General features: G+C 42.2%; 1 protein-coding gene across 3 annotated transcripts in view; it reads right to left on the reverse strand.

The window, feature by feature from the left end:
• Positions 1 to 20737, reverse strand: part of LOC138736262 (very long chain fatty acid elongase 5-like) — a 43395-nt gene extending 22658 nt beyond the window's left edge. The window contains exons 1-2 of one of the 3 annotated variants that reach the window (XM_069885477.1): positions 20615 to 20737; positions 972 to 1053 (exon numbers count right to left, since the gene is read on the reverse strand). The gene's annotated coding sequence lies outside the window, so the exon portion shown is untranslated. Of the gene's footprint in view, positions 1 to 971; positions 1054 to 2153; positions 2178 to 20236; positions 20441 to 20614 lie in introns of those variants that run through there. The other 2 variants (XM_069885478.1, XM_069885479.1) reach the window with 2 other exon arrangements.
• Positions 20738 to 22125: the final 1388 nt, after the last annotated feature.

Below are 22125 nucleotides of genomic sequence, written 5' to 3' on the forward strand. Positions count from 1 at the left end.
CCAGAGGATTGGAGGGGAGCTCACATTGTTCCATTGTTTAAAAAAGACCCCAAAAATAACCCTGGAAATTATAGGCTAGTGAGCCTGATGTCAGTAGTAGGTAAATTATTGAAAGGTGTTCTTAGAGATGGGATATACAATTATTTGGATAGCCAGGGACTGATTAGGAAGAGTTAACATGGCATTATGCATGGTAGGCTGAGTTTAACCAATCTTAAGTTTTTCAAGGAGATTACCAGGAAGGTTGATGAAGTAAAGGCTGTGGAAGTTGTCTACATGGACTTTAGCAACGCCTTTGTCAAGGACCCACATGTGAGGATAGTCAGGAAGGTTCGATGCGACGTATTCATGGTGAAGTAGTGAAACGGATTCGACAATGGCTGGACGGGAGAAGCCAGAGAGTAGCAGTGAAAGATTGCTTCTCAGATTGGTGACCTGTGACTAGTGGGGTGCCTCAGGGATCAGTGCTGGGACCATTGTTGTTTATCGTCTATATCAATGATCTGGATGATAATGTGGTAAATTGGATAAGCAAGTTTGCAAGTAAGACTAAGATTGGAAGTGTTGTGGACAACAAAGGTTTTCAAAGCTTGCAAAGGGATCTGGTCCAGCTGGAAAAATGGGCTTAACGAGCTTCCAGCTGAAGTGGTAAATATGGCTTCATTTTTAATATTTAAGAAGAATTTGGACAGGTACATTGATGGGAGGGATATGGATGGTAATGGGCTGGGTTTAGACAGAAAAATGGATCTGTACAAACTAGAGGGTCCGAGGTGGCCTGTTTCTGTGCTGTAATTGTTCTATGGTTTTGTAACCTTTATGCATTCTCTGCACTCAATTGCCATTTCTGGAAAAAGGAACTACTGTACCAAGCCAACCGTCAAATTTTACAATCAAATAACCGATCTTCCTCAACGAAGTCTCATAAATTAAATGTTTATTTTTCTTTAGATCCCTTCTTTTTCCTCTACCTTGAGTCCCACTTGATAGAGTTGATGCGTTCCTGCAGGCCCAAGTATTTGAAAGATCCTCCTTAAAGCTCTTTGGTCAAATCTATGGAGAAAACATAGTACAGGTTATGGTCATAGTGGTAAATGTGTTTCAAGCAACATTTTGAAAGGGAAAAAAAACAGTAAAATCCCTGCTATCTGGAATTCAAGCAACTGGCAACAAAAAGTGGAACATAAAGAGCTAAAATATACGAACTTTTAAAATTCCTTGTGGTCAGTTCGCCAGTCAGTGAATTCAGTTCTCCAGTGTCTATCAATCCCCATAGGTGCCCGATACTGGGGGTTTTACTGTAATTCATTTTTTGAAAACTGGTCTCAGTTGCTTCTTTAAAGTTACCTTTGCTGTGCTAAGATCTTCACGTGTGAACTGGTGACAGATTTCAGAGCTGTGATTAGCCTTGGGTGTTGTGTTAAAGATGTTGCATGAATGCAAATTGTTGCTATAAAGACACAGAACAACATACATCATGAGAGATCATGCAAGTCCCTTTGGGATTCCATGGATTTCCTGGTCGGAAGTTCAGCTGTTTGACTGGGACAAGCGTGTTTGATAAGGCCTGTTAATATACGCAGAGGAAAAATAAAATCAGGAATTAAGAAAATTGTGGTGGCCCACTGCCGCAGCGATCGAGCTGGTGCTCCAGACGGCGAGCACAACTGAAGGCCAGCAACCCATACAGCGGCACTGGCTCCACAAACGAACCGTCGGGAGGGCATCTTAAAGGCCAGTGATCTCAAAATGGTGCTGGCCTTACTGAGCAGCCAACAGACAGGGACAGTGCACGGGAAAGAAGGGCATTGTTATGCAGGAAAGAACATGTACGCTGGAAACCTGCTTTTGTTTTGCACATTGTGATGTCGGCCAAAGGGGGGCCATGGCGGGAACAGTGCAAGTATAAAAATCGGGCCTGAGCCCTAATAAAACTGAGAGCTTAACCTGACTACACCACGTGTGTGTGTCTTCTTTCAAGTAGTGTGCAGCTACAAAATCAGAATATACAATCAAACCATCACTGGGTAAACTAAAGGCTGGAAAATGATGTAATCATACTTCTTTGTTTTCAAGAAGAATGTGTCACAGACCAGTCAATTAAAGACATAAATGTGATGTGCAAATCACAATCATGTGAAGTATAAACTCACTTTCAAAAGAGATTGGAAATATATTCTCTCTTCATCTTGGCCAGCTGGCTGAATATTTTTTTTGAAGAATCATATTTATTTAATCCAGTTCTGATGAAGAAACATTCACCTGAAACAGTAACAGTTTCTCTCTCCTGGCCTGATGGTAAATTCCAACAGTTTAGAACTAAAGGTTCAGTTTCCATTTCTTCAAATACACCAAAGTTCCAATAATCCGGCAATCTTGGTACTTGCTGGACTTTCAGATTTACCGGATGGTGAATGCTATTCCTCTTAGAACCACAAGACATCAGAGCAGAAATAGGCTATTGTGACAGATTATGTTATATTTTATATTGTATATAAATATGCTTTTGGAAGATAAATTGTGTGGGGGTTTTAGTTAGGTCATACACAGATAGAAACACTTCAAAACAGATCTCATTTAAAATGCTGGAGTTCTTTTCAAGCCAGACAGTCCAGGCTCCGAGTGCCTTTGCAAAAACTTTGAAGAATGCTGATATGAACTTCACAAGTAGGTGTTAATTGGACATGCTGTGGAGTAATGGACTATTGTTTTGGAAAGCAATAGATGAATTAACTCAGAAGATTGGGTCCAGTGACACAGTCTGAGTGCAGTTTGCTGTTCTAAGAAGGTCATGTGGTTTTCTCTGAGAGAGAGAGAGAGAGAGAGAATATTTAGTTCTACAGTTCAGCAGCAGCAGCTGGGACTGGAACAGGACAACCTGGAAAGCCCCATTTTGAAGATGGGTTGTATTGACTACAGGTCAAAGCCCCTGTAGTCAATACAAGAGAAGATGGCTGGCTGCATCACGTTTCACTTGAAAAAAGGAACTCTTTGGTGACCTGAAAGAAAGAGGTTATCATCTGGAAAACCCTGATGGGACAAGTTTCTTCGACAAAACACTGAAGTGGCTGATCAGAAGGAATCAGTTGTGGGTGTCTAACGAGCAACAAATCTCTCTCTCTGAAAACCTACAAGAACCTTCCTGAGCGGAAACCATTTACCTTTCAAGCACCAAAGCCTGGTGAAATTCATAAATGTTAAATTTTTTGCGCAGAATAAAAATTGCCTGTAACTAGTGAACTTGGAGGAGTGGGAAATGAGATTGGACTGTGAATTAAAGAACTTTTCTGAACATACACATGTGCTTAGAATTAGAAGGGGGTTAAGTTAGGTTAATAGTAATAAGTTACAGTTTGATCTTGTTTTCATATTTAAAGATAATTCAAAGTACATTTGTTTAAGTAACCATTTGTCTTAGTGAATTTCTATTGCTGCTGGGTTTTTGGGTCCTCTGGCCCCGTAACATTATTCAGCTCATCAAGTCCCGCCATTCAATCATGAGCTAATCCACTTTCCACCCTCTGACTGAGGAAATCTCTTCATATTTCTGTTTCAATACCCCAACATACTTTTAAAGTGGTTTTTTTGCTGTTTCATGGTATGTTTACAGTTTTTCCAGCGAACCTGTTATCGTTTCAAGGGAGTGTGGGAGGCGGAACCCTGCAGATTTCCAAAGGAACCACCAGTAAATGAGCCAAAAGACAAAAATTTCCAAATGCAGTAAAATCCCTGTTAGCAACAGGCAAAAAAAATCATGAAAAATAAATAGGTTAAAAAAAATATGAAATCTTAAAATAGGTGCTCCCTGGCAGTTAGTTCTAAAATCATGCAACATCCAATCTCAAGCAACTGGCAAGTCGCTGATCAGGCATCTATCAATATGGGTGCCAGATACCAGGGGTTTTACTGTAATCGGTTGTCATTGGAGTTTCACTGGAACAAAATCATTTTAGATTGCACTGTAAATTAAAGTTTAAGTGCTTTCTTTTTCTTTCTCATCAACTCCTCCCATCTCAACAGAATGCAAAAAGATGTGTTAACACAGGGATGCTTTTGAGCACATTACTGACTTTCCAGAGTTTTCTTTGCAGAGATTCCCATATCCCACTCGGCACTATTCACACCTCAAAATACGACAGCACTGGGTCATTGTGTTTTTGAAATAAAGCAATACGGTGCATCCACATCCAATTACCAGGGCATTACTAATGGATTGGGTTTAGCTAACAGGTTTTCTGTTTGAGAATAATACTTGGTCGGCTAAGTATATAAAATACCAGTAAAATACACAGCAGTTGTGTGATTTAATTTCATTTTCAGACATGCACAGATGTAAGAATTATTGGAAGATAATTAAGCTCACTGGACTGGCACATTATAATGGCTCTTCAAAGATTTTTGCAGAGGCTTCCGCGCATAGCCTTTTATTACAGTCATGGGTTGTGCTATTTTGATGAGGCTTAAAATAAGGTGCCAGTGAAAGTCACTGGATCACATAAGTCACAGGTAAAGAAACATACAAGGAAACTAATATAGAAGCAGGCGGCCATTCACCCCCTTGAGCCTGCTCTCGCACTTCAGAATGCCTCTGTTTCTCTTCAAATTCAGAATCAGAATTTATCGTCATGAACGTGTGTCACAAAATCAGTTGTTATGTGGCCGCAGAACAGGTGCAAAAACTGCTATAAATTACATTTTAAAAATTAGCCCAAAAGAAGAGGAAAAAGTGAGGTAGTGTCTGTGGTTCATTGCCCATTCAGAAATCTGAAGGCAGAAGGGAAAAGGCTTTTTTTGTACCGTTGGGTCTTCGTCTTCAGGCTCCTGTACCCCCTTCCTGATGGTAGCAGTGAGAAGAGGGCAGAGCCTTGATAAAAGCTGATTTCTTCAAACCTCACCTCTTGTACATGTCCTTAATGGAGAGAAGACTAATGCCCTTGATGGCTCTGGCCGAGTTCACAACCCTCTGTAGCCATTTCCTATCCTGTGCATTGGCACCTCTATACCATTCAGTGATGCAACCAGACAGAATGCTCTCCACAGTTCACCTGTAGAAACTTGCAAGTCTTTGGTGAAAATCTCCTCAAACTCCTCACAAAGAAGAGCCGCTAGCTTCATGACTGCAGTAACATGGAGGTCCAAGGTTAGATCTTCAGAGATGTAGACACCCAGGAATTTGAAGTTCTTTACTCTTTCCACCTCTGACCTCTCGATGAGGACTGGTTTATGTTCTTCTGGTTTCCCCCTCCCGAAGTCCATAATCAGTTCCTTAGTTTTACTAATAGTGAGTGCAATGTTGTTATTGTGGCATCACTCAACTGACCGATCTATCTCATTGTCGTCTGCAATTCTGTTAATAACTGCGGTGTATTTGGCAAATTTGTTGAAGGCATTTGAATTGTGTAGAGAGTAGAGCAGTGGGCTAAGCACACATCCTTGCAATGCACCTGTGTCAATTTTCAATGAGATGTTGTTTCCAATTCGCATTGACTGTAGTCTTCCAATGAGGAAGTCAAGAATTTATTTGCAGAGGACCAGGTTGAATCTTGCTGCCCAGTACTGAGGGTATGATGGTGTTGAAAACTGATCTGAATTCGATGAAGAGTAAACCTGATGTTCCTTGAACTTACCCCATATCTTTCAATCCTTTGAATGTTTATCAAATTGATCAGCACCTGTCTTGAAGATACTAGGTGGCTTAACCTTTGCTGCTTTAATTGGTACAGAATGGCATGTACTGACAACCCTCTCACTAAGGGAATCCCTTCTCACCTCAATCCTGATTGCTGACCCCTTGGTTCGAGATACCTCAGCCAGGTAAAATGCCACCTCTATTCAACCTCTAATTTGGTGTTGTGCAATCAGATCACCTCAATCTTTGAGACTCCAGATGATCCGTCTGCTCAATCCCTCCTTGTGGTAAACCTAGCATCCCGTTAATCAATCTGATGAATCTTGATGGCATTCTCTCCATTTTTAAAAATTTCTTCAGGTGCAGGGACTAGGTCTGCAAACAAAATTTCAGGTGAGATCTCATCAGCGCCTTGCCTGTTCCTGGACTCTTCTGCTCATATCCTATTGCAATAAAGGGTGTGTCAGTAACCGTGCTGATCTTTCAGTGAAGAGAAATACCCCACATCGCACTGAAAACCATGCTTTTGAAACCCTCACCATTTTGAACAGAGAACACAGTACAGGCCCAAAGGCCTACAATGTGGTGGTGACCTATAAATACCTACCAAAAAAAACTAAACCCTCCCTACCTCATAACTTAATATTTTCCTTTCTTCCATGTGCCTGTCTAAAAGTCTCTTAAATACCCCTCCCGTAAAAGCCTCCACCACCACCTCTGGCAATGCATTCCTGGCATCCAGAACTCTTAGGGCAACAAAACTTACGTCTGATGTCTCCCCTAAACTTTCCTCCCTTCACTTTATACAGATGTCCTCAAGTGTTTGCTACTTCCACCCTGGCAGGCTACCTTATCAATGCCTCTCAGAATCTTGTGGACCTCTATTAAGTCACCTCTCATCCTCTTCACTCCAAAGAGAAAAGCCCAAGCTCTGCTAACTTGCCTCATAATACTTATTTTCCCAATCCAAGCAACATCCTGGTAAATCTCCTCTGTACCCATTCCAGAGCTTCCATATCCTTCCTGTAATGTGAGCAGAATTAAACACAAATATGGTCTCTCCAGAGATTTGTAGAGCCGAAACAATACCTCTCGACTCCTGAACTTAATCCCCCGATTAATGAAGTCCAACATCCCATAGCTCTTCTTAACTAGAAACCTACACGGAAACCTTGAGAAATCTATGGATTTGGACCCCAAGGTCCCTCTGTTCTTACACACTGTTAAAGTGTCGTACCATTAACTATATGCACTTCCTTCAAGTTTGACCTACCAAAATGCATTTTAAAATGTATTCCTGTTTATTTTCTGCTTACATCAAACCTTTCTTGAATAAAACAAAGGCCGTCAAAACCTTTAAAACCTGAGATTGTCAGTCAGAGTCACTTTATTGTCATTTCCATACTGGAAGCATAAAACTGCTTTTCCCTGAACAGTGCCCATAAACACAAGACAAGGTCAAGCCAAAAACAATACAACAAACAAGACTAACCAAGGCAGCCCATGCAAGCCACTCAGCCAACCACAGAAGCCGCTACTAATCTACGCCCCACCATCAAGAGGAAGCGAAACTGCAAGCATGAACACCAGACAAAACATACAACCAAGTTCAAGCCACTTTACCTGCCCACGAAACTGCCCTAGTCTTGCTATTGTTGTTATAGTAACTGGATTTGGCGCCCCCTGTCAGTCAGTGAGCAAAGTGACGGTCTTAGTACAGTTTCATCAGTTTCAATTTATGATTTATTGAAGATGAGATTTCAAAATCACATACAACCTTGAGATTCTTTTTGTTTTCTTGTGGGCAAGGCAGAAATACCACCCATTGGCAGTGCAAAGACACTGTTCTTAATGTACACATGTAAACAACTAAAAATGTAAACAAACTGACTGTTCAATACAGAGAGAATAAAATCAATACAGTGCTAAAATAAGAGCCCTTAAATGAGTCCCTGATTGAGTTTGTTGTTGATGAGTCTGATGCTGGAGGGGGATCAGCTGTTCCTGAACCTGGTGGGGCGAGTCTTGTGGCACCGATACCTCTTTCCTGATGACAGCAGTAAGAACAAGCCTGTGCTGTGTGGTGTGGATCTTTGATGATCGCTGCTGCTCTCCCATGGCTGTGTTCCTTTTGATGTTCTTGATGGTGGGGAGGGTTTTGCCTGTGATGCCCTGGGGTGCGCCTGCCTCCACTACCTTTTGCAGGTATTTACACTTGGGGGTATTGGTATCCCCCCCCACATCAGATCGTGATGAAATGTCAATTAGTCAAAAAGAGGAAGGTTTATGAAAGTGACTACCAGTGAGAGCAAATCAAACAGTGGAATGATTAACTGAGAGAATCTGACAAAGAGAAAATATGTTGTTGAGTACAAAAGTCCTCCCTGAAAATGTACTCATTGACAATGAAATGTCTATGGACCTCTTATGGTTCTTCAATCACCTTAAAACCAGCAGAACTGGAGTGGAAGCAAGTCCTCCCCCAAACTCACGGACTCTCTGAGATGAAAACTTAACTCAACAGCAACCAACTGAAAAGAACAGAGGGCTCAGAGTTTAAACTCGTGGAACATAGATGCTCTCATTCCAGTTTCTGCAGCTGCAGTGCAACTCATTTAACACTTTATGACAAGACACAACACTTTCCAGGCTCACAACTGACATCTTGTGGCCACCCTTGTCATAGGTTTAAGAAAAAAATCTGTCAGGGCCTGTCTCAGCACATAATTTAAGGCAAATCTCTTGAGTTTGCAAGAATGAGAGGTGATTTAATTAAAATGAATAAAGTTCTTACTGGGTTTGACAGGAGAAGTATTAACCTGGCTCTGAGGATCACAGTCCAAAGTAAGGGAGGAGGTGGGTGGGTGGGACATTCAGGACCAAAATAAGGACGTATTTATTTTTACAGAGGGCTCTGTAATTGGCTGTACAAAAGAGAAATGAAGACACAGGTTTACTGAAGACAGATTATTGGAGACTATAGGAACCAAGGGCGACGTGAGTAAAGTGCAAGATCAGCCCTGACCATGTAAATGCTGTAATGGCCTGAATAGCCTCTTGGTTCGGAATTAAGAGATGTTCTTTAATTTAATTTAGACACACAGCACAGTAAACAGGTCATTTCGGTCCACGAGTCCGTGCAGCCCAATTTACACCCAATTAAACCTACACACCTGGTATGTTTCGAAGGGTGGGAGGAAACCGGAGCCCCCGGGGAAAACTCATGCAGACACAGGGAGGAACGTACAAACTCCTTACAGACAGTGAGGGATTTTGACTCCGGTCCCGATCGCTGACACTGCCTCGCCACCATGCCCTCATTGCACTTGCCAACCATTTATATCAATCCTTCCATTATTTTACCTTTCAGTAGATCAGAAGAATCCTTCCATTATTTTACCTTTCAGTAGATCAGAAGAAATGCATAAAAACATACATAAAATTGTTATTCTACAAAACATTTTGGATAAATCAGATAAAACCATCTGTAAAAATATATTTTTATCTGCTGTAACAGATATGTTAAAGTTTTTGCTTTGACCTCAACATCAAAAATTTTGTTTCCTTACTGGATCAGTCATCCTGCAATTTCCTACGATACAGTGGATGTAATTTGCCTCTCCCTTTCGCTATCATTGAACATGTCTGCCTCTTCTCCAGTGCAGGTGATAGGGGAATTCATACAGGTCACAGAGGAAGCAAGGAACAAAAGACAACAGCACTAAAAATAGAGCTGGTCTTTCAGAGGCCCTGCTGACATTTAGTCTTTACTGACTGCTTTTGAAATTTAGCAAGTGGAAGGTTAACTTGATCTTGCAAAATGAAAAACCTGCAAGGTGTTGTGAGGTCACCTTGATGTTTGGAAATGGCAGCAAGACTGGAGAGGTTGCTGCCAACCTGCTCCTCCTGATCCTTTAAAACTTATTTGTCACAACGTACGTCTAGTACCCTCCATAATGTTTTGGACGAAGGCAGTTTCTTTCCTCTGCTGCGCAGTTTAAAATTTGTGATGAAACAATTCACGTGATTAAAGTGCACATTCCAAATTTTATTAAAGGATTTTTGTATACATTTTGGTTTGACCATGTAGAAATTACAGAACTTTCTATACAAACCGTAATTGACAGCATACAAGAAAGACCCCCCCCCCCCCCCCCGGGACTTACAAGTGAAGGTGCCATTTTGGGGACCAAAATTCAAATGCAGTGGAGGCTTTCACCTGCAAGATGGTGACAGAAGGAGAGCGTTCAAACTACTCACCTGGTTTCAAGAAGCCCGTGGAAGTGCTGTGGCTGTCCAGGAAGTGGGCCCACTGCTTCGCAGACCACCTTCCTTCGGGTGGCTCGTGCTTTCCGGAGCCACCGCTCACACCCTCTCATGAGAAGACCCCGACTACGGTAGACACCCGCCAGCAGCGCAACGGCCGTGCTTGTAGCACATGGAGAGGGTACGATCGATCGCTTTGAGAGGAGCACTGAGCCTCGATGATAAAGCTATGCGCTGATCCTTAGTTCGACGAGCATGTTCAAACCAAAAGGTACACAAATAACCGTAAATAAAATCTGGAATGTGCACTTTAATCACGTGTGAATTGTTTGATTACAACTGTGAAGCGCAGGGGAAAATAAAGGAGAAAAGTGCCTTTGTCCCAAACATTATGGAGGCCACTGTAGTAAATTTAAATTTTAAATTCAGACCTACAGCAAGGTAACAGGCCTTTTCACCCCATAAGCCTGTGCCACCAAGTTACACTGAATTGACACGCAACCCCCAATATGTTCTTTGAACGGTGGGAGGAAACTGGAGCCCCCCAGGGAAAACCCACGCAAACTCCTTACAGTCAGTGTGGGATTCGAACCCAAGTCCCGATAGCTGGCGCTGTCACAGCTTTGCAGGAACTATGCCGCTCCACAAGTGAGTATTACAGAAAATACAGTGAGAAGGTTCCGCAAAATTGACCAACAGGCTACCTCTAGCATTACACATGGTCATGTAAAGAGCACAATTTACAGAGTTTAAGATTGTAATGAAAAGGAAGACCAATGAGCACCAGGCAAAGGCAGTATGAGAGCACTGTAGCGAGGCTCGTGCAGAACCCGACTACGGGGAAGAATTGTTAAGCCTGTTGGTATGCGCTTTCACACTCTCAAGCTTTTCCCCAATGGGAGGAGGGTTAGAGTGTGTCTGGGGTGTGAGAGGGGTCTTTCGGTAAGCTGGTTGACTTTACTCGGCAAGCGGGAGATGCGGATGGATTGGAGCAGAAAATGTTGTATTGTTCTGTGCTGTGTTCACTGCCTTCTATAGCTTATTCCGATTTAAAGAGCTGCTGCTGTTCCACGCAGTGATATATCCAGTAAGTACCCCTTCAATGGTGCACCTGTCGAGAAATGGGGCAGAACGGGCGGGGTAGCGGTTAGCGCAAAGCCTTCACAGCACCAGAGATCGGGACCGGATTTGAATCCCATGCTGTCTGTAAGGAGTCTGTACATTCTCCCCGTGCCTGCGTGGGTTTTGCCCGGGGGCTCTGGTTTCCTCCAACTCTTCAAAAAAAAATAGGGTTATAGGGTTAATGGGGTGTAAATTGGGTGGCATGGACTCATGGGCCAAAATGGCCTGTTACTATGCTATATGTCTAAATTTTAAATAATGGTTGTGGGACAGTGGTGACATGTCAAACTTCCTTCGTCTTTTGAGACTACACAGGAATTGGAGAGCCTTCCTGATCATCGCCTTGATGTGCCAGGTCCTCAGGGATCATTATTCCTGAGAACTTAAACCGATCTACGCTTTTTTTGATCTGGCACCAACCCTCGTGGATTCCAACTGGATGATGGACAATGAGTTCTAGACCGTGTGCTCCAGGCCGTCTAGGTGTATTGTTTAAGAGGAAACAAGAGTGGCATTGATGTATTGTCAAATTGAACTGACTGAATAATAAAAGCAAAATCAAGCATCAATTGTATTTGCATATATATTATGAATAAAACATTTTAAATATTTTAAAAAATTGTTGGTGACAGAACAATATTTCAGCAGTGGATACTTCCAAGCACGCACACAAATGTCTCTTCAATTTAAATACTCTGGAAACATTTTTTTGTTCCTTTCCAACTTTGCAATAAATGTCGAGATACAGGCAGTCCCCTGGTTACAAACGCCCGACTTATGGACAACTCGTACTTATGAACAGAATATGCACGGCTTCAGCAGTTTGTCAGCTTGAGGAAGGAGAACGTCATCTACCATTTTAAGTCGGAACATGTTGCTTCCCTTAATGCCAACTTCAAGAAATTGACTCCAGTAGTTTTATATGCTTAGTAAGGTAAAATATATACTACACGCTAAGACAAACATTTGACTAACTGATGCTAAATAAGAACCCTTTGTACCTGTTCCAATTTACCTACAAATTTGACTTAGAGACAGACTTAGGAACTAATCTCATTCGTAACCCGGGGACTGCCTGTAATTTAAACATGATTAAAGAAATACTCAGCAAGTGCGCGCACAGACGCACGCGCACAGAGACATACACACGTATATACACACACACGTACACACACACGTGTACACACACGCACGCGCGCACACGCACGCGCGCACACGCACGCGCGCACACGCACGCGCGCACACGCACGCGCACACACGCACGCGCACACACGCACGCGCACACACGCACGCGCACGCGCACACACACGCACGCGCACACACGCACGCGCACACACACGCACGCGCACACGCACGCACGCGCACACGCACGCACGCGCACACGCACGCACGCGCACACGCACGCACGCGCACACACGTGCACGCGCACACACGCACGCACAGACGCATGTACGCACGTACGCATGCACGCACACACACATGTACGCACACATGCATGTGCGCACACACATGTACGCGCACATGTGTGTACGCACACATGTATGTACGCACACATGTATGTACGCACACGTGTATGTACGCACATATGTATGTACACACAAACACAAAATGATTAATTTGATTTCCTTTTTCTTCCTGTTATTATTTTTATGTTAAGTGACTTAGGCAAAAGTATAAAGTTGACAGTTAAATCAGTTTGCTAAAATTACTCAGGTCAGTAGTGAAAGAGAGTTAATTTTTCAGGCTGATGACCATTCATCAAAACTGAGAGAAATTTGATATAACCAGGTGGAGGAAAGGTGAACAGGCAGAGGAGATGAGAGGCCAGGTCTATGATGGGGTGTAAGGTCGGGGGATTCAATGACAAAAATGGTGGTGGTGCAACATTTTGGATTCTTCTTCCAAAAGATACAACACAATTGCAATTTAACTCAGAGATGCAATAATAGGAGAGCAATGAAAATTTATAGAAATAAGAATGTGAAACTTGATATAGAATCATAGGGATTTAAGGTATCAAAAGCCATCTGCCCATCTTATCCATGATGGCTTTAAAAACCACTACGCTAAATCTACTTCCAAGCTCTCTGACTAAAGCCCTGCAGGTTTCAGCACTTCAACTGCTGCTCCCCATGTTTCAAATGGTTTCAGTTCCACCTCCTTTTCACACAATGAATTCCAGACCCTAATGACACATCAATGCTTCAATCATCCTTCTACCTTGTTCACTTCAACATCTTCCCCAACACCTTTTGCAATAGAACAAGGTACTCTCCATATTTAAGAAAAATCTGGAAATTAAAACCGGTTCACTACCAAACATCTCAACTCGTAACCACACTTTTCAACTTATTCCTGAAGTCGAACAAATGTGAGCAAAATAAAAAATAGTTTAGGATGATGAATTTTTTTTGTATTGTATAATTGCTCTATAAAATATAGGTGAAATTGCTCGATATATTTAAAGTAGACAATTGAGAGAGAAAAACAAAATTGTCATATTAATTCACTCTTGGAACTAAATAGACATAGAAATACTTCTGATCCATCTTGTTTTGAAAGTCCAACAATAAGGGTATTATTTAAAAATTTCATTGTGTGCAGCGGATGTGATTCAATAGAAATTGGACCTGTTGTGTGTAAGGAGTTCATAGAGAAGATGTAATTTCTGGTGAATATCCGTCCATTGGAAAATTGATCTATCGGCGAATGAAAATCAAGACAAGGAAACTAAAATGCAGATGGCAGAAATCTGAAACAAAAACAGAAAAAGCAGGGCAGGCAGCATCTGCAAGTGACGGATACAAGTTAGTTTTCAGCAGGAGAGAAGGTCAAGGAGGGACGCGTGAAACAAAGGAATGTCTGCAATAGGACAAATTGAAATGGCGTAATAATGTTCTTACCAGCACATTACAGCCTCTCTCTGTGTCTTGTGTTATTAAAGCTAAAGCTATGGAATACCAAGTCCCTTCCCACCTTCTCTCCTGCCAAGAGCCAACACATCTTCTAATTTCTGGCAGGGTTGCAGACTCAAAATATTGACCGTTTCTCGATTCCTAGATTCTGCTTTACGTGCGGAGTTTTTTTTCCCCGTCAATCATTCAATGCCACATCCACTGTGGGTGAGATTATTCTTTCTTCATGGTTAGTGTAGGGTGGCACAGTTAGTGAAACTGTTACAGCGCCAGCAACTCGGTTCAAATCCGTCTGTAAGGAGTTCGTACATTCTCTCCGTGTCTGCGTGGGTTTCCTCCCACCCTTCAAAAATTAATGGGGGTTGACAGTCAATTGGGCGGCATGGGCTCGTGGGCCGGAAGGGCCTGTTACCGTGCTGCATGTATTTCTAAATTCATCACCAATCAAAATTGGTGCCAAAATTAAAAATGAACCGCCAATACCCCTCTTTCTGAGAGGAGGTTGTAATGATGTGGAAAATACATGCATGCATATTAAAATTATGAAAGGAATAGATAGTCCTGCCTGAGGGCAGGGACGGTTGGAACAAGAGGGCATGAGTTAAAGGTAAGAGGGCAAAACTTTAGGAGAAATATTAGAGGATACTTCTTCACTCAGAGAGTGGTGGCAGAATGGAATGTTCTTCCGCATTAGATAATTGCGACAGGGTCCCTTCTGTCATTTAAGAAAAGGTTGGATGTGTACATGGAGGTGAGGGGGTTGGAGGGATATTGGCGGAGAGCTAGTGGAGTTGTTCAAGTGAACCGGTGCGGACTCGAAAGGCCGACATGACCTGCTTCCGCTCTGTAAATGGTTATATGGTTAACGTTCTCACTCATTGACATCAGGTGCAGACCTTATAATTAGATTGACCATCCATGACTTAACGTGCCGCTGTTGACCCGTGATCAGCCAGGGTAATGGAGCAAGAGTGACTGGAACATCTTATTACTGTTGATTTCTGCCTGCATCTCACAATGTTTTGGGGACTATTTTAGAGAACATGGCACGTGTGAGCATAATTGTGGAGCTGAGGAGATAGTGTGATAATATTTCAGATTTATTGTCAGAATACAGACATAGCATCACATACAACCCTGACAACCAAGGAAACTTACAGGTGGTATTTCTGTTTTTTAGCACTACCACTCAACAGACACATGTAAACAAATAAAGAAATGTTAACAAGTTGACTGTGCAATACAGAGAGGAAAAAAAATCAATAAAGTGCAAAAGTAAGTGTCCTTAAATGAGTCCCTGATTGAGTTTGTTATTGAGGAGTCTGATGGTAGAGGGGGAGCAGCTGTTCCTGCACCCGGTCGTGCGAGTCTTGTGGCACCTAGACCTCTTTTGAAAACAGAGTGTGTGCTGGGTGGTGTGGATCCGTGATGATTGCTGCTGCTGTCTGACAGCAGCGTTTCTGTAGACATTCTCAATGGTGGGGAGGGTCTTACCTGTGATGTCCTAAGCTGTGTCCAGAACTTTTTCCAGGCCTTTACGCTGGGGGTACTGGTGTCCCCATAGCAGACCGTGATGCAGTCAGATAGCACACTGGCCACCACACAGCTGTCGAAATTTTCCAGGGTTTCCGATGTTATACCAAACCTCCGCAAACTCCTAATATTCACTGATAACGAGCATCCATTCTATGGAGCAGGGTTTTTCACAGCTGCTTCAAAGACCACAGAGACTATGCTTTAAGATTCTGCTGTACTTTCCATGATCCCAAATGACAACAACAGCACAGGTGTCTCTGTAACCTAAATGACATTGGGACTTGCAGTGGCAATGTTTTTGCACACCAAAAACAAAAAACACCCAAATGACTTTTTTTTTTAAATGGTAAATTATTTCCATTTTTCAATGCCAATCAATTGAAACAATTTATAAATGAAATTGAATTTCGAGGCAGTTTTTAAAATGATGGCTTTGGCAATCAGTGATACTGACCGCAGCTGTTGATATGAGAGACAATTGGATAACATACGCAAGATTAGAGCAAGGTTTATACACCTGTCTTGTTTTGGGGAAAAAAAAACTCTGTTGGAATCTCCTGTCAGGATGCACTACATTGTGGTGGCCCTTTGCAGCTCCCCCATGGGTCCTCATAAAATGGAGGATGAAAGTGACGATCCTGCAGGATGCACGAGGCCCGCAGCGCTGCCCTCCAATTGGCCACAACCAAAAGAGTTCAACTGGCCTAACAGGGAAAGCGGATCACAAACACACCAATCAGTGCTGAGGGGGTTTTGACCACGCCCCTCAGCTTGAGAATAAAAGCAGGCCCAGTAAAGCTCAGTGTTAACTACATCCAACTGGGGGTTGTGTCATTCTCTCTGGGAACAGCGTGTTCTTTCTAAGCTAACGTGTATGCAGCTATAACCTCTCCTGTGCCATTTTTCTCTGCAGAGCCATGGCTTGTAGCAGCTCGCTACAACGTCATTTTACAGGAACTGGTCCATCCAAGACTGCAAAGAAAACATACTGCAGTCATTTCTGAATAGAGCTTAGACCTCCACATAATACCTCACCCCCACCTCCCCACCCCCCATCCACACATGCCGCTGTCTGAGAAAAGTAGCCAATTACAAGACCCACCTCACTGCAGTGACAGTGCCGTCACCGTCCTCCTGTTGGGTGTGATTCAAGATTCTTTTATTGTCATGTAATAAAACATAAAAAGTAATATTACATGAAATTTCCTTTAGTCTACTGCAAGGCAGACAGTGATTCACCATCAGTAGAAGTTGCTTGGCACCACTTACTACAACCAGATTCAAGGGCAGTTTCATTCCCACCATAGGTGCAGATCTGCAGAGAGCTGGAAGCAAAGTCTCAGCACTCTCCTACCGGGTCCAACCGCCCAGTCTGATGGCCATCGGCTCCACACAGGCTTTAAATGGTCTGTTATAGGAGCTGACGGTGGTCTGTTTTAAAATCCCACGAATTGGATGCGAGAGGGTCTGGAGGTTTTCTGATCGTGTCAGAGGTTTGCATCTGGAGCTGGGGTTGCTGATGGCTAGGACTGAAGGCTGTGTGGCTGCAGAAGCACTGGAGGCAAAGCCATGAGCACTCAGTGACCATGGGTGGGGGCGGGGGTGCCTCTCTTCCTTCTCTTTCTCTGGCTGTAAGGGGCACTGGGCATTTTTTGCCGATAGCGAATCTTTGTCTGCCTTACGGTAGACTAATGGAAATTTTGTGCAATGTCACATGATAATGAATAATCTTGAATCAGATTCCTGAACAAATCTCCACTTGTAAAATATTCCGGCTTTTACTCCTTCTACACTGTATGGTATTTTTCCTGCTGTACTATGCATGTGTTGACTAGCTAGACTGTTTTCAAAACATATTTTCTCACTGTATCATGGTTTATGCGACAATAAACTTGAACTTAAAATATTACTGAGAAAAAAAATTCAAATTTATGTGTTTCAATTTTATTTACAATGTGCTGGAAGCCATTTCCCAAATTGAAACTCGTGCCGCCCAATTACCCTCCAAAATCCGTACATTTTAGAGGCAACTCATTTTTGAATTTCAATCATTCGTGCAACATTTTCACTTGGGCCAAGTGCATTAGTTCAGTAAATTTGACGATTGCAACACCAGAGACAGGGTGATGTTCTGGTTACAGCAATTCCAAAAAGAACATCAAAGACATGGACTATCTGCATTATTTTTGCACAAATGTTTCAAGGAAGTACATTGCTACTAACTGTCTTCAGGTCAGGAACTTCAGATGATAAATTGCCAAAATATAAACATAAATAAGTTATCATCTGAGAATTTATCATATATATGAGCACTACATAGTAGCCCCTTTTTCCACTGGCACCCTGTCCCAGGAATTAACTGGGAATTTACTGGGACAGGATCCAATGGAAAAGAAACACTGTCACAGAAACACAGGGATTAACCACCTCTACCCCTACTCATATCCCCGGCTTTTGATGATGCCAACATGCTGATAAAACCAGTGGAAAAGGGACAGAAGAAAGTCACCCATTTCCAGTTGAAGGGAGAACACTGATTTCTAGAGATTAGCGTGTTCGGTGGAAAAGCAATTAGTGTCCCAGATAAGGGTCGCCCAGTGGAAACCACCAAAAGGCTTCCTTTCCTGGGACACTGCACAGCCAATTAACTGGGATGGCAGTGGAAAAGTGATATGCAATTTCTTGCTGCAGCCCTAGAGGTGCACAAGATACATCAGCACTAGTATAAATGTTCCTTGTCCGAAAAAAGAAATAATCTAAAACAGTGGTTCTCAACCTTTTTCTTTCCATTCACTTACCATTTTAAGTATTCCCTTTGCCAAAAGTGCTCTGTGATTAGTAAGGGTTTAGTAAGGTATGTGAGTGGGAAGGTTAAGAATCACTGCTCAAGACCCAATTGTAACTGAAATATTTTGCTTGAGAAAAATTGTTATTGGCTCATTTCCTTTGCAGTTTTGAAACCGTGCACATTACCAGTTAATGAGGTACAATTAAAACAGTGGTTTCCAAACTTTTTCTTTCAACCCACATACCACCCTTACTAATCCCTATGGCATAGGGAACACTTAAAGTGGTACATGAGTAGAAAAAGGTTGAGAACCATTGATCTAAAATAATAAATAAATATTCACAACTGCAAATAAAAAACAAGGTTTCAGTTGATAAGACAGATCTTTTGGTGGGTCTGGAATCATTTATGTGATATGGGGAGGTTTAAGAGCCTGACAACTGTTGGAAATAAAGTCTGTTCTTGAACTTGGAGGTGCCGGACTTTGGGCATGTGTAGTAAGGCTGTAGAAGCAGAATTAGACCATTCGGTCCATTGAGTCTGTCCCGCCACAGCTGGTGTATCTTTCTTTCAACCCCATTTTCCTGCCTTCTCCCCATAACTTTTGGCATCCTGACTAATCAAGAACCTGTCAACCTCCACTTTAAATATCCCCAATGACTTGACCTCCAAGTCTGTGGCAACAAATTCCACAGATTGTGTTGAGCAACATGTGCGCATACAACTTAGCAGCATTGCTGAACAAACTGGTCTTTTCCCCATTTTGGAGGCAAGGGTGCAAAATGCTGCATTTGGATTTACTTCATAACTATTTTCACAGAGGCTTTTGAAGCATCCTCTTTAACAGATAACATTACAAACCTGCACTTCAACATCAACATGTTCTCCATGGCGAGAAAATGACCAAGTTAAATTCAATTCTGTTATGAAACTGCATCTCTTTAGATCCCCAAACTTTCCAGGGTTAGACTAAATATTTTGATCCATTTAAAAATAAATTGGCATCATTGCTTCAACTATAACCTCGTTGCACCACCACTGTGTGTATTTATACTGAGAGTGGACTTTAAGCCAGTCTCCACTGTAAATAGCCCTGGTCACTGGGTAAGTCTCCGAGGTCATCACCATTTCTCCTTCCCCCCTCTCTATAACAAAGCAGCTGAGTGCGATTTACATGATATTGATACTACATTGAAGTTAGACAAAGATCAAGGAAAATTTTTGAGTGTAGCAATAGCAGTGGCACAGAAATGTATGACAGTAACATGGAAGTCAGATAATTTTATATGGTTGGATAGATGGCATATGGAAATACAAAATTATGTATCATTGGAAAAGATTACTTATAATTTAAGGAATCAACCTGAGAATTTTTATACTATTTGGAAACCATATATGGACTCATTAGTAAGAGTCCATCCACATCGTTATTAACACCAGCTCCTCAATTAATATGTACAGGATAGAATATGTTAGGAATATAAGAATAATGAATGATAAATGAATTCAGGTGTATTCTCTTTTCTGGGGGGGGTGTTCTGATATGGCTGTATGCACTGGCTGGCCGGCCCTCCGGGGGTCTCCCTGCCTTAGCTCCTCCCTTGATCCTTCCCATGTGACCCCTGGCCATAAAGGTCGAGTCCCCTCTCCTTCCCGTTCATTTTCCTAGGCGAGACCTAGACCAGCAGTTTATTGCTCGATGAAGCCTATCGTTCCCGAACCCTCAGTTTAATATCTGCGTCATTATTGGGCTACCGATAGTACCCAACAGGGGGAAAGAGGGAGAAAAAGAAAAAAAAATTATACATCTTTTTTTATATTGTAAATATGGCGAAGAATTTATATGTACGTATTGATGCAAATGAAAAATAAACAAAGCAGGCTACGTTGAGGCAATCAGGTACAATGGACTGGGAGTGTGCAGAGATCTTGCAGAAGAGGCAGAGCAAGATAGCTACTCCACAAAACAGGGACACTCACCCAGCTCACTCCATTTGGTCCTGACTCCCCAGCAAGACAGAAGGGGGGAAAATCCCAGACCTACTCGAGCAGATTCAATGCCCATTCTCGTCCCTTCCTCTCTCAGAATACAATCCTTACGACAACCCGCTAAGCTGTGCCAAAACTGTCCCAGCTCCTTTCAAACTTTTCTATTGCAAGATTACTCAGCTCAGAGTTCTTGTTGAAATCTTTTTTTTTTGCGCCTGCGGTTTTAATTATACTTTAGCGATAAGACCGATCCTCGAGTCCTGGCAACAAGCAGAGAGCCCAAGGAAGGCAGACAACAAACATGCTTAATGATTCACTCAACGACGATACTGCCCTTTATATATATATGTGTGTAAAGAGTTGCTTTACCTGAGTGACAAAGGAAAAGACCAAAACTAAGGACAAAAATGCAGATGTTGTCCTTTGAACTCGCGGCCTTCTGGCAGTCTGAGGAGCTGTTTTCCCGGAACCTCTGGCATGTGATGACGTATGCTGGGCCAGCCAATCACGCTGTGAAAGGGAACAAAATTGGCAAGAGGGCGCGAGAATATGGATACATGCGAGTTGCGACTGAAGGAGGATATTGTATCGACATGCAACTTCACACTAACATTACAAATAACTCCATGTGTCTCATTTGTTCTATAGTTTTAAGTTCTTTTATATAAATCTTGTTCTCTGTTGACACTGGCATCGACCAAGGTTTTGTTTCAGACACTTTCAGATTTATTGTCAGAGTGCATACATGACATCTCATTCAAGCCTGAGATTCTTTCCCCTGCGGGTGAGACAGAATTACCACTTGAGGGTAATCAAATTGCACAATGTACACAAATAAAATGTAAATATACTTTGAAAGAGAAAAAAAAATCAATAATCTCCAAAAGTAAGTCCTTAAATGAGTCTGATTGAGTTCGTTGTCCAGTCTGATGGGAGAGGGGTAGCAGCCTTGTGGCACCGTTACCTCTTTCCTGATCTTAGCAGCCACGATAGTGTGTGTGTGCTGGGTGGTGTGCATCTCTGAACCATCCTCTTCGCCTGCACCGGAGCTCCCAACGGCAACTCAGAATCCTCTCCTTGGCCTGCACCGAAGCTCCATTTCCAACCACAGGCAACAAACACAACTGCTCTATTCAATCCCTTTAAAAAAACCCAGCAGGTGCGTAGCGGATTTGATTTGTAAATAATCTTGACAGTCTTCTGTGTGTGCCCATGCACTGGGATGGTCCAATGACGCTATTATTTTATATATCCAATAATTGAACGTGGCCTTGGATTTTTTTCCATTTTTGAATTTTAAAAGAAATCAGAATTGTATATTTCATAAAAATTCATGCTTGGGTGAGGTGGATTTGATTGCTTGTAAGCAGATTTATTAACTGCAGTGTTGGATTTAATTCCCTTTTGAACATTAAGACCTAGATTTTCTCAGATGTTGGAAAAGTGCTATTTTCCTTCCTTCACTGCAGCCCACTGCTCATTTCCAAAGAGGTTATAATGCCTCTTTATGATTGAAAAAAATGCAAATCTATATTTTGTTTTAAATCAAGGTAACATTGTTGTTGTTCTATCTATGTGGCCAGGCCTTCAGAAATATTACATACAGGCCGCAGCGAATTTGCCAAAAAAATGAAACTTACAAAGGGAATTCCTTGCAAGGCCTGTTTCATTTTATTATTTCAACTTCAGTTTAAGAAGCTGAGACATGTGCCTTAATGTTGTTGGGTTAGTTCCATCCCCTCCTTTCTTACTTCCCAGTACTGACAATTTTGTCTTGTAGGAGATTCACAATCTGCAATGTATTCTTCATGTTATTGGTGACTTCACTGGGAAATTCCCATTTTTGTTTTAAATCACATAAATGCATTTTTTTAAAAACT

This window comes from Narcine bancroftii, chromosome 6 (genome assembly GCF_036971445.1).
Source record: "Narcine bancroftii isolate sNarBan1 chromosome 6, sNarBan1.hap1, whole genome shotgun sequence".
NCBI lineage: Eukaryota > Metazoa > Chordata > Chondrichthyes > Torpediniformes > Narcinidae > Narcine > Narcine bancroftii.